The sequence below is a fragment of the Octopus bimaculoides genome, chromosome 4, assembly GCF_046866305.1.
Source record: "Octopus bimaculoides isolate indiv1 chromosome 4, ASM4686630v1, whole genome shotgun sequence".
NCBI classification, from domain to species: Eukaryota; Metazoa; Mollusca; class Cephalopoda; order Octopoda; family Octopodidae; genus Octopus; species Octopus bimaculoides.
Window position 1 is genome coordinate 51,656,945 of NC_142931.1, and position 12,500 is coordinate 51,669,444.

Consider the following 12,500-nt stretch of genomic DNA (forward strand, 5'->3'; position numbering starts at 1 on the left):
CTCTTTATTAACCTCTACGATCGTTTCGACCGATTCATTGTGCATTGGTCTCTCGCGGGTGAGATTCTGTACAAATAGTTGTGCATCATTCGGTGCAGATGTCCCTCGTCAGGTGATTTGTCAAAAGGTATCTCGTTCTTTAATCTCCGTTTCGCTTATTTCGATTAGAATACATTTCGGTATTTGTCTGTAGCTGGTGATACACAAGAGAGCATGAGTTAGAATCTCACCCGTCAGGGACCGATGCGCGATGGGTCAAAACGATCGTAGTGATTTATAATGAGTCTCGGGAATTCCATTTTCTCTTTCTCTCATATGTTATATACTCGACAGACACGAAGGAATTCCCGAAGTAAATCCAGTGACACTTATATTCATAGCTTTGATGACGTCAGGTAGCTGAATATTGTGAATGTGCTTTAAACGGCATACTACCAGGTTTACACCCAAATTTGAAATTATTACTTATATAGATATATGTGTGTTTGTGTATGTATATCTACTATATCATATATGTGTGTGTATATGTGTGTATATGTGTGTGTGCATGTGTGTGTATGTATGTAAGTATGTATGCATGTATGTGTATCACAAATACACATGCGTATGCAATATGCATATATAGAAAGAATATATATATAAATATAACCAAACGCATGTTCACATACGGAAAAGCATACAAATATTATATGTACATGAATTCTAACACGGTGAGCGCAATCATCGCACATTAGCACGCAACAAGTTCACTAATAAATACAGTATCTGTGTTTGGATATATCTATTATTAGATGCGTCAGAATTTTTTTGAACGTACTGTCGTTGTCAGATCTTACACTTTAAGCTGAGAGGTCTGGTTGATTTTGCTTCTTGTACGTTATAAATAAACTCGTGCCATCAAGAGTGACAACATATTGAATAGATATTTTGTTAAGTACATATTTTTAATTTGCTTTTAAAAGTTTGAGCGTTTAAATATACACTGTTTCGTTATATTGAAATAAATATAAGGATGAAAATTTGTATAGTATTCTAACGTAACGAATGCAATTTACAATAATATTTGATACTTCATAATCTTGCAATTTGCCACAATATTTACAGCAATGTATATTATGGTGCCGTTTAATTTTCAGCAGCATTTGACGTTTGACAATGCTTCGTAGACTGCAATGAAGGATTATATTTACATCTCATTGTATAATTCATTTGCAGTATACAGATATATTTACGTTACATATTATGATACAAGTCGCGTATGTAATATTTCATTTATAATACTAGTAGTACCTGTCGAAATTCCACAGTTATTTCGAGAACTATATGTTGGCTAGAAATTTATAAGGAACCAAGAAACACAGACACACGCGAGCGCAGCATGCACGCACACACGCCACATACGCGCGCGCGCGCACATGCACACACACACACACACACACACACACACACACACACACACACACACACACACACACATTGTATTTTGTCTGAAACATTTTGATTCTTTTGGTAGTGTAGAAGTTCACAGAGGTAGTATTGAATGTGAAGTAACAGATATCACGTTCAGAGTTCTTATCTATTATTTTCACTTTACGTGAAGAAGTAGCGAACGAAACTATAAGGTTAATGTTATTATGCTTGTGTATGACCACCCGAAAAAAGTTTTATCAAGTCTTAGTTTTCTATATTACGTCCTAGTTTTCATATCAGACTAAAGGTGACATTGCTTTTGTGGAACCCAGAGTTCGTTTGCGAAAGGCTTGTTTAGGGTATATATAGCATGAAATAATTCTTTCATTTGGGGAGACATTATGATTTCTAGTACTTCAGATGTACAGCACACCCATTTCTCTTCATTATTTAGTAAATTTCTACTTTCAGATGCTGTTTTTATGTGTTTACATACAGTAAAAATAATTACGAACTTCTTTTGGATAAACTGCATATATTCTAGGGGTTATTCCACACTGTCTCCATAACCTCAGTTTCCGTGTTATTAACATTTTTTTAAAGATTTAATGGTTAGGGAATTTCAGTGTAGAATCTGAACCATGCTGTAAGGGGACTCCTTCAGTTTCGGACATGTTGAAATGTTACTTTTTCATGTAACTACTTGAAAGTAAATTCGCATTTATACTTATGATCTTCTGGGTGACGGATCTCGGCATGTATCATGCAATTTCCATTGTCGCTATCACTATATTTCTTCTGGAGAACTAACATAATGACTGTTTTAAAACTGCGTAAGCTGCATAACTTCGTCATAACTAACAACTTTACGCTGTTCTAATTGCATCTACGCACAATCATATCGTTTATATATGTACTGGAAGATATATTTAACGGAGTTTATGGAAGAACAAAAATCCAATACTGATGTGACAGTTGTAGATGTTTGTTGTATAGTACAGTATTCTATTGTCGTCTTCACGATTGTCAGCTTGACATACTTAGCCATAACTCCTGTACACAGAGGATCCCTTCACACTAACTGAAGTCTCTAAGAACATTTTTGGTTCATTATTGTTTCTATAAAGATTGCATTCTCCAAAATACATTGATGGTCGTGTCACATCTGATTTCTTCTTAATTTTTTCTTTTTTTTTACTCCTCTTTCCATCTATCTTGATAAAGAACTACGATCTGAAAAGGCGATATATCTTCCTTTTTCTTTCACGGGATTCATTTTCTAATTTTGCTCGTTGTTTGTATAATTTTCCTCCTGTTTCTATTTTCGGTTTCCCCTTGTTAGAGCATGCATGTATGTTTAGACAATGCGCGCGCGCACGCACACACACACACACACACACACACACACACACATACACATATATATGGAAAGAGGGTGTGCGAAAGAAAAAGAGAGAGAGAGAGAGAGAGCACCATTAAAATGACACATGCTGGTAATCTCAAGCCACATAAACAGTCACTACCCGAATAAGTCACTACCCGAAACATTTCAGGTATTCAACATAAAAATTGCCGTCGAAGCCATCTTGCATACCGTCAAAATTTTGGATATCAAAACAGAGCTATTTACTCCCTGAAATTCAAACGAAGACCTAATATATATTTAAGCATGCAGCTTCAACGACAAAAACGCTAGTTGACAATATTAGCAATGGAATGTTAAGTATTTCCTCAGACAAAAAACGGTTCTTTGAGCTACAAACTATTATAAATGCTGCGTTGCTGATAAAAAAAAAAACGATTTAAAGAGAAACTAGAATGCACATATATGTGTGTGTATGTGTGCGAGTATACATATATATATATATGCATATGTACGTATATGAATGTATATATTCACACATGCATACATACATACATACATACATGCATACATACATACATACATACATACATACATACATACATACATAAAGTTTACGGAATAATAAAACCAGGAAAATACAGAAGTTATATCTGCTGCAACCTGTCCATTAACATTAATGTGGCATCCAGCACAGCCAGCAATTTCCAAGAGTTATAAAATATTTCTCCATGTACTTCATACTGTTCAACAGAAATAACGGAAACTTACTTTTAGCGGCATGAGAAATATTATTATTGTGATATCGCAATGCAAATAAAACTATCTATATGTAGGAATAAGCTACATTCCCAATCAAATGCAAATGTAGTAATACGAACCAGCAGTGGAGCCTCCTATGCAGTCACTCCATCTGCTAGAAACAGCAACCGATAACCGATTTTCTTCCAAATCATATATGTATGTATGTATATGTATATGTATATGTATCTCCTCAAGTATCCTCGGGGACGGCGATTATATATTATCTGAAGAGATACAACTGGATCCCATTATACAGGTAAACCGTTGTTTAATTTAGATCGTATGTACATGTGGATCTATGCTGTATCGAAACATGTGTAGTGTTTATTAAATAGCTGTCTAAACGTACTCGTTCTTGACTCTATTTATTCAATTTTTTTAAAATTTTCACACAATAAATGCTTAAACCTAGACTTGCAAGTATACCGTAATACTATCGGCTATTTGGTAATTCTAAGGGTGAACGAGCTCTAATTTGACCTTTAATACGTTCCTAACGGGAATACACCTTAAATTTTATGTATATATATATATATATATATATATAGTATGTCTGAAATAAAAGGCGAGATTGCTCTTGAAAATAGATCTGCTTTAACAGGTACACACTAAAATTATAAGTCATACCTGTTGATGTACTAATTAGTGTAGTGAAATAAAGTGTTGTCCAAAGATAGCCTCGGCAACTACTGTATCAGACTCTCATTAAATAAAGTTAAGTACAAGTAATCAAATTCAATGTGGTGAACGGGAAATATTTTTAATCAATTGATGTACTGATCCTGCTTCGCCGAGGAAGTCTGATAAGACATAAACATACCCGAAGTTGTCACTATTCATACCTGCATATAGTCTTTTACTTATTTGAAATTTGAGGACATCTATCTATTACACTCATGGGAACAAGTTTTCATTAATGTTAATGAGTGACCTTCACATTACAGATTAAATAGAGTAGCAGGTGCTTAACTATCTGTAGTTGAGGCAGAACAAATCTTACGAAAATTTTGCCACGGAACTATTTCAAACTGACTAATCAGTGAGTCATTTACGCATCAAAAGAATATTTCCAGGTTATTCTACGGTTTTGTTAGCTGTGTGTTGACTATGATTTGCATATAAAAATATATAACCGGTGTGGTGTAATCACCTTAGCTTCCAGACATCAAAATCACTCTTCACTTACATATCTACATTCAATTTTTTAATTCCATATGAAATTGATAAATTTTTAATTTCACTTGGAATTTTCAACTTCTCCTCCTTGCTCTCCTAGCACTAATGATATTATTTTTTTTATTAATGTTATAGTTTTAATAGGTTAACTACTATCGCCAGTTGGCTGTATTAAGTATGGTGTCAAGCACTAAACTATGCATAGAAGGTATGCGTGGAAAATTTTTCAATGTTCAAAAGTGAGCGCGCACAAAATATTCACTTTTTCAGATGAATAAAAAATACATATATATATTAATCTGTGTACATTTAATGGGATGCGGAACTGACAACACCTCAATAAGATTCTCTGTTTGGAATAGTAATACGTTACAATAATGAATTGAAAACATGCTTCGCTCTTTATAACTGAAATAAACAGTTCGTCACATAGGATTTTGACACCCTCAACGAAACGCAGGCTATAATGCCGAAACACAAACACAAGCAAAATTATCTCCTACAAATACAATTCAAACTGTATACGATCTAGAATCCCGGCTACTGCTAAAACATTCTTGGCAAAAGTATTTTTTATTACAGTAATTTTCACCCAGCTGCCATACACAACCGGCATAGGCTAACGTAATTATGAGATACTGTTATGATGCAGTTTATTCAGGGATCCCACGTTGAAGTGCTGTATGATATTCGAATGATTATGTAAGACTGTGCTATCATACATAACCGAAGCTTAAAAGAGAAGCAAAATAATTGAAGAATCAAATTAATCGGTAATGGTTAACACTAAGAATTCCAATTTTTATTATCACCGCTTTCTTTTTTTCTTATCAAAATGAGTTAAGTTATTTTACTTCCTTGTGTTTTGAAGTGAAGATTCAAATAAATCAGAACCATTTTGAGTAGTTTCCTGTAAATTTGCTTTTCATGTATGATTTTCTAGTGTGTGTGTGTGTGTGTGTGTGTGTGTGTGTGTGTGTGCGCGCATGCGCGCGTGCGAGTTCTGAACGCTGGGATTTGGTGAGGAATGAGGTCAGACTTGTAGAGACTCTCGACCAATTACGAGAGGTTATGTTTGGCAGAATACTGATGGGAAAACCTCTACAATTCTAATTGAAGCATGAAGGGCGAATTGATTCACAACATCATCATCAACAACAACAACTACAACTACTGCTGTTACTACTACTATTACTATAACTACTACTACAACTACTATAACTTCTACTACTATTACCAAGTTCATCTCCATTATCACTGCCATAATCTACGCAAGTGTTATGGTTACACACAAACATCATCACTACCACTTACACTATTTTCTCCACCAACATCACTTCGACTTCTTCCAAGATAGTCTTCACACCTCTACCGCCATTTCCGCAACAGTCACTAGAATTAACATCATGTTAATGTTTCCTTTAAAAGCTGTCTTTTTGCGTAGTTTTGCAATCGTAGTTTTTCGTCCTTTTTTTTATAGCTACACCATCTACAACTGATTTATGGCTACATAACAACATCACAGCCACACTAACACCACTACATTATTATTATTAAACAATAACAACATCCAGCCATGATAGTTCCATCACTACTATTCCCGTTTTCACCATTACTATCGCCGTTGTTCCCACCACCATTTTCACTTCTATGGCAATTTCTATGCACTAAGCATTACTAAAGGCATGAATTAACAGAGTTGTTTGAATGACAGTTGATGGACAGACACAGTCAGACGACCAGACAGGCAAAACAGCAAACAAATAGAATATCTTCGATATTTACTCCGACATTCTGAGTTGTGAGTTCAAATTCAACCGAGGCTAAATTTGCCTTTCATTTCTGTGAGGGTTCGATGGAAAATAAAATACTGATTTAGAGCGACGAATTAGCAAAATTATTAGAAGGTTGGTAAGATGTCTTTCGGTATCTGTTCTGGTACTACGCATTCCTTTGTATAAGCATCGGTAGCGTGGAGAAAAGAAGACTTACGTGCATAGGCACTTCCAATCTTCATTCTTAAAGTCATGTCTAAACCTGAATATACATAAGCAGAGGCATAGTCACCCTTGTCCGACGGAGTATATTAATAATTTTTTTTTTTTTTAAACTACTCTAATAGTTATTTATTTAAAAAGAAGCATACCCCCGGTATTTTGTCGTTCATTTTTTTCTATTTGTATAATTCCTTGCGACTGTTCTATACATTATTAAACAGCTTCGTTTTAGAACTCCTCTCTCTTGAGATCTTTTTCATTGAAAATAGACCTATATTTATATAGAAACTGAAAATTTCAGGCAAATCTTTAGTTGTTAAAATACAAAGTGATCCAATTTTCACTTTTCATCTTCTTAAACATGGTGCTGTTTCATTTCCAAAAGGTTCTTGTATACTTCTTCACCGGGTAATTAAAGCGTCTTTATAGCATCATTCTCGTTTATTTCATTAAATCCGGTCTACTATTTTAATGGAAGACTTAATCGAATATTGTCAGTGTCGCAGGTTTTCTCTCAGAGTTTCCCTCTCCTAGAGAGACGTGATAAGAACAGAGGGGCCACCCACTTCCAGTAGGCCAACCGAGCGTCTGGACCGCCAACCCACGTATTTCTACGTCTCCGCGCGTACATACATGCTTTACATACACACAGTCATGTATGTATGTATGTATATATGTATGTATGTATGTGAGTGGAGGCGCAATGGCTCAGTGGTTAAGGCAGCGGACTCGCGGTCATAGGATCGCGGTTTCGATTCCCAGACCGGGCGTTGTGAGTGTTTATTGAGCAAAAACACGTAAAGCTCCACGAGGCTCCGGCAGGGGATGGTGACGAACCCTACTGTACTCTTTCACCACATCTTTCTCTCACTCTTACTTCCTGTTTCTGTTGTGCCTGTAATTCAAAGGGTCAGCCTTGTCACACTGTGTCACGCTGAATATCCCCGAGAACTACGTCAAGGGTACGCGTGTCTGTGGAGTGCTCAGCCACTTGCACGTTAATTTCACGAGCAGGCTGTTCCGTTGATCGGATCAACTGGAACCCTCGACGTCGTAAGCGACGGAGTGCCAACAACAACAACATGTATGTATGTATGTATGTATTACGTAATGTATGCATTACGTTCCAATTATTTGATTTCTCTAATATTATTGAGATATGATAGTAATTTTCATAATAATAATAAAAAGTTAATTTAAAGCTTGAAGTCACAAGTTTAGTTGTCGTGTTGGAAAGAAGAAAGTGTGGATTATGTTGACTATGTACCTAACTAGTATTTATTTTACCTACCCTGGGACGATTTTATCTATAATGTTAAGTACATCACTTTTCCTTTTATCCCCAGTGTTCCAACTGCGTGTTTTGTGAAACCTTTCCTTTGATATACTGTAATTGCATATTTAAATAACCATTAAATATTTAGACATTATAAGTACCAGTTTGGGACATGGAAGAGGAACATGTTCATGTTATGATCTTAAAGTTTAATATCATTTTACGTTGAAAAGCCTAGTAGTTTTAACACTCATAATTAAAAAATTTAAATGTACTAAAAACTTATTTATCTGGATGTTCCCTGCTGAAACAGGGGTGACTCGTATAAACCCATACCCCTGTACATTGCAGTACATTTTGTCAGAAATGTTTCTTGTTCTTTTCCTTTTTTGTCACCATCTACTTTTAATTATAACCAAGATATAGAAGCCCAACTAGTTTTATGCAACGCACATACACACATATACACACACATACACACACACATGAAATACGCTGGTAAAATGTCTGGGAAGGAGAAATCAAGTTTCTTTATATATACGTACATATTTCTATATATTTAATATTTATAAATGTATATAACATAAAGTGAAAATTATTTCACCCCAACCATCACCACCACCACTGCTACTACTACTACTACTATAGTTGTTACAACTACAACTGCATACATACATACATACATACATACATACATACATACATGCATACATACACACACACACATACATACGTACATACATGCATGCATACATGCATACATGCATACATACATACATACATACATACATACATACATACATACATACATACATACATACATGCAAACTGACAGACCAAACAGACAGTTTAGAAGCAGACATGGTGTTGAAGCCAGTCAGCTCAAAATAAGAGACCATTCTGTTTTTCGAATACCATTCCCCTTGAGTGGTAAAAATATGGCCATTTTCTTTAAGTAAATGCAAAGACATGCCTGTTTAGAGAAGAAATCAAGCGACGAAGTACACGACATGTAGATAACTACAACGTACATGATGGCTAGACAAAGAATCAGAAACTAGCAGAGCTAATAAGAGAAATTCCAGTGGATTTTTAATTGAGTCAAAGCTTGTACCAAATCTACAACAAATCTAAGGAAGATCTCTCGATCAAATGATATTAGAGACCTAAAATATTCTATTTAACTGTATTTCAAAGTAAGCAGTTTCGTCAAATATACTACTATACCCATTATTGTTATTATTTAGATTTAACAGACAGTATGCAACAATCTGCCTAGATGTAAGGCTAGAACTAAGACTGAACTTTTAGTGCTTGGAGAAAGAGTATACTTCTAGAATTGATATACTACAGATGGTCATGCTGAGTCATTAAAAATCTGCACATAGGCGTAGGAGTGGCTGTGTGGTAAGTAGCTTGCTTACCAACCACATGGTTCCGGGATCAGTCCCACTGCGTGGCACCTTGGGCAAGTGTCTTCTACTATAGTCTCGGGCCGATCTAAGCCTTGTGAGTGGATTTGGTAGACGGAAACTGAAAGAAGACCGTCGTATATATGTATATATATATATATATATGTGTGTGTGTGTGTGTGTGTGTGTGTGTGTGTGTGTGTGTGTGTGTGTGTGTGTGTGTATGTTTGTGTGTCTGTGTCTGTCCCCCGACATCGCTTGACAACTGATGCTGGTGTTTACTTTCCCGTAACTTAGTGGTTCGGCAAAAGAGACCGATAGAATAAGTACTAGGCTTCTAAAGAATAAGTCCTGGGTGTCGATTTGCTCAACTAAAGGCGGTGCTCAAGTATGGCCACAGTCAAATGACTGAAACAAGTAAAAGGGATAAGAGATTAAGAGTATTCCTCAAAATTTCAAAGTTCAGTGTTCCACGAATGATGATGACGAGAATAAGAAAGCCTTTCCCCCTCTACACATATAAATACGTCTTCAGTGTAGAAACTTTCCACTGAGTAGGTGAAGGGGGTCAAAGAAATTTCAAAACTCCAATAAGAGAAAGTGTGCATCCATATCATTGTTGCTACCTTGATTGCAACGCGGTTTGTTACTTTGTTGGAAGTCACTTCTCTAATAGGAAGAATTCAAATAAAGAAAATATATATGCGTGTGTGTGTGTGCGTTTGCTTGTACGTATTATCTATTACGTACATACATACATACATACATACATACATACATACATACATACATGCATACATATATACATACGTGCATACATACATACACACAAGCATGCAGACATATATTTATATACATGCATATTTATATAGAGAAATATTCTTATGGCACGTGTGACGTTAACACAATTCTCAGGCCGAATCAGCGCAACACAATATATGATATGGACTGTTATTTGATTTTCAAGTACAAAATAGAGAGCATTATCGACTTACCCCACCATTCCAGCACTGGAAGGGCACTAACTTTTTCTCAATGACCCCAAATGGATGAATGTGAAAGTTAACTGCGGCGTCATATGAACACAGTGGGCAGACAACCGGAAGAAATACTACAAAGCATTATAGACGTTGTAACGAATTTGTAAGTTCGCTCCCTTATCTTGTTATGCATACATTATAAATGAATTAACGGCAAGTATTGTCAATACAAAGTAATAATGGACATTGTAAACCCAATGTCAGAGTCAGGAGAAAAACAAGTTGAGAAGACTATATATGATTCAACCTCTGTCTCAAATTGGTACTTAAAATGTCTAATATCAATTTTTATATACATTTTACAAGTAAATATATACTTAAATGTATTAATTAATTAATTAATTAATTATGCATGCATGCATGCATGTCACAGTGGTTATTGGATTGTATTTCTGACATTCTTTTTATTCCTAGGTGATTGAGATGGTCATAAATGATTATTTCCTTTTTGAACATATTTTATCTACCTACCTACTTACCTACCTACCTACCTACCTACCTACCTACCTACCTAACTATCTATCTATCTATCTATCTATCTATCTACCTGTCTGTGTGTCTGTCTACCAACATGTTTATTTATTTCTTCTCAGTGACCACATTAACAGTTTTCGTACACCCAAATTAACTAGGGATATGCTGTCTTGTATCAATTACCAGTAGTTTCATGCCCTACTGAAATTCAGCGAAAGTAATATTGTTGTCTTTCACATCATCAACATATTTGACTGTGCGTGGCATGAGAATGACTTAGCTATGTTCACCACCTTTAGTTTCAATCAATCTCTCATCTTTTAAATTGAAAATCCCTCCCCATACTTAGTATATTCAAAAATACTCCGTTACGTGCCTAAACACTTTATTGTATTTGCCTCGGTTCACCTAGCTGTTCTTAATAACTTTTATATTTCAAATGTCCTTTGTAGACAGGTATCTTGAATATGGGTATAAATACTTTCTGAATAATGTGATTAAACTGATGTACAAACACTTTTTAAAAAAATCTTGCTGTGGGTTACAGGTTATTTATTGTATTACTAATTAGAAATATGATCCGTATGAATAGTATACCGCTACGTATCAGAGCATTTCCAATATTTCAGCAAATGAAGGCGACGAGCTGGCAGAAACGTTAGCACGCCAGGCGAAATGCTCAGCGGTACTTCGTCTGTCTTTACGTTCTAAGTTCAAATTCCGCCAAGGTCGACTTGGCTTTTCATCCTTTTGGAATCGATAAATTAAGTATCAGTTACGTATTGGGGTCGATCTAATCGACTGGCCCCCTCTCCCAAAATTTTGGGTCTTGTACCAAGAGGAGAAAAGAATATTTCAGCAGATAAAAGATGAAAGAATTTTAAAATAAAACATTTTATATATCTCATTCTCCCAGATGATACAACTGTACAAAAACCTACAAACATACGTACACATATACAAACACACACACACACACCTTACATGACAAAAAATTTATAACTAGAACCAATGTCAAAATAAAGTATACAGAGAATACAGTATTTTGAAGATGGACATTTCGCTTATGACGTCACATATCGCTGAAAAGTGTTAATAAAACTAGATTTAATGAAAATGTAAATATTATGTTATATGAAAACTATGTAAGCCAAGAATAACCCAGATATACAGGGTAGTATTTTTAAATAGGGTGTGTTATTTCGTTTTACTTCTCTTAGTATCTGGTTATCAACTCTCTTGGTATATTTTACCCCATCATCTGTTAGTGAAGGTGGATAATTTCTGCTGATAAATATGTTGGTTTTTAGTTCATGAAGCCGTAGGTATTTTTATCAGACACTTTTGTACAAATCCTTCTCACTAAGATGAAAGGAGTATTTATTTTGATTGAAAGGTATATTTATTATACATCCGATTTAAAAATACTGCCCTATATATATTTACCCACAACCATGGAAAAAATAAAGTATATAGCACAGTTATTCAAAATTTACCTAAGCTCAATAGGTGACAAATATATAAGTCCCAGGAAATAAAGAAAATAGC